At 48.9% G+C, this 1,106-nt stretch overlaps 1 non-coding gene across 1 annotated transcript; it reads left to right on the forward strand.

Annotated features, from left to right (window-relative positions):
* Positions 1 to 348: 348 nt before the first annotated feature.
* Positions 349 to 539, forward strand: LOC147441465 (U2 spliceosomal RNA). Its single transcript, XR_015184411.1, has one exon. It is a non-coding gene; the product is annotated as a U2 spliceosomal RNA (small nuclear RNA).
* Positions 540 to 1,106: the final 567 nt, after the last annotated feature.

The following is a 1,106-nucleotide window of genomic DNA, read 5'->3' on the forward strand; positions in this document are numbered from 1 at the left end:
AGTGGACGTAGAGTGCTCCATAAATCCTTCATCACGAGATGGCATTTTGACTTGGATTGCCAAGCATGAGATCCATTACCACAAAACTTGGCGGTGCTATCCCTCGTCGTGGTGCACTTGGGTATGTGTGTAGCATTGGCAGGATGGGAGCGATCAAGCACCGCTCCTTTAAGGCAGCTTTTCGAGTATGTTGCATGTTTGTTGGGGCTTTAGTTGTAGATTAAAATCCCTTTAAATTAAGAGGCATCGAGGAAGAAGGTATATAAGGCGGTGCTGAAAATCAAACCCACAGGGGAAGGCGCAAGGGGGAGGAGGTATAAAAGCCAGAGAGGGCATTCAGGGAAGCTCATACCTTTCTCGGCCTTTTGGCTAAGATCAAGTGTAGTATCTGTTCTTATCAGTTTAATATCTGATACGTGGTCCATCGGGCAGTCCCCTTCCCGATTTTTCTCACGGGGGCAGTCCCCTTCCGGCAGCGCCTGAAGGGGACCCTCCTCGCAATCTCTGCCATTACAAAAAGTTTGTGCAGGGACGACGGCGAATTGGATTGCTGTGATGCCGACTTCTTTTCACGCTCTCGCTCTGGTCTCAGCGCCCTCAAGCTTTTGGCTTGGTTCATGACTCCCGTCATGAACCAAATCATTGGATGGGAATCGATTCTTGATCCGGGATTTCTCTGCAGGATGCCAATTGCTATAGCTTCAATTGGGTCTTCTTTCTTTCTTGCTTTGAGTTAGAACTTAGCGTTCGCCTTTAGTGCAGGAGGAAGCTGTCTTGAGTTCAAGGATACATCTTGGGATTGTCCCTGCTACGATAAAGTCCCTCTCCTCCCCCTCTCTCTCTTTCTCGGCCTTGGACAACCGTCCGTCACTCCGCAACCCGGGGTCATGTATGTGCCACCACTTCTCTCATCACACCTTGACACGGTGTCAAGAGCCTAGGTTTGCCGACGCCTTCTGTATGCTGGAGAGCTCAAGGAGGTGATGATTAGAGAGCTAAGTTTTAGCCCGCGATTTGCGGTTGCGTTTACGTCGCGTAGAAGCCTCCCACACTTGTATATATTGCATACAAAATTACATATTTCTTGTTATTAGAGAGGTCTCCTC

Source organism: Adiantum capillus-veneris, chromosome 15 (genome assembly GCF_014529385.1).
Source record: "Adiantum capillus-veneris isolate H3 chromosome 15, ASM1452938v2, whole genome shotgun sequence".
In the NCBI taxonomy this organism is placed as follows: domain Eukaryota; kingdom Viridiplantae; phylum Streptophyta; class Polypodiopsida; order Polypodiales; family Pteridaceae; genus Adiantum; species Adiantum capillus-veneris.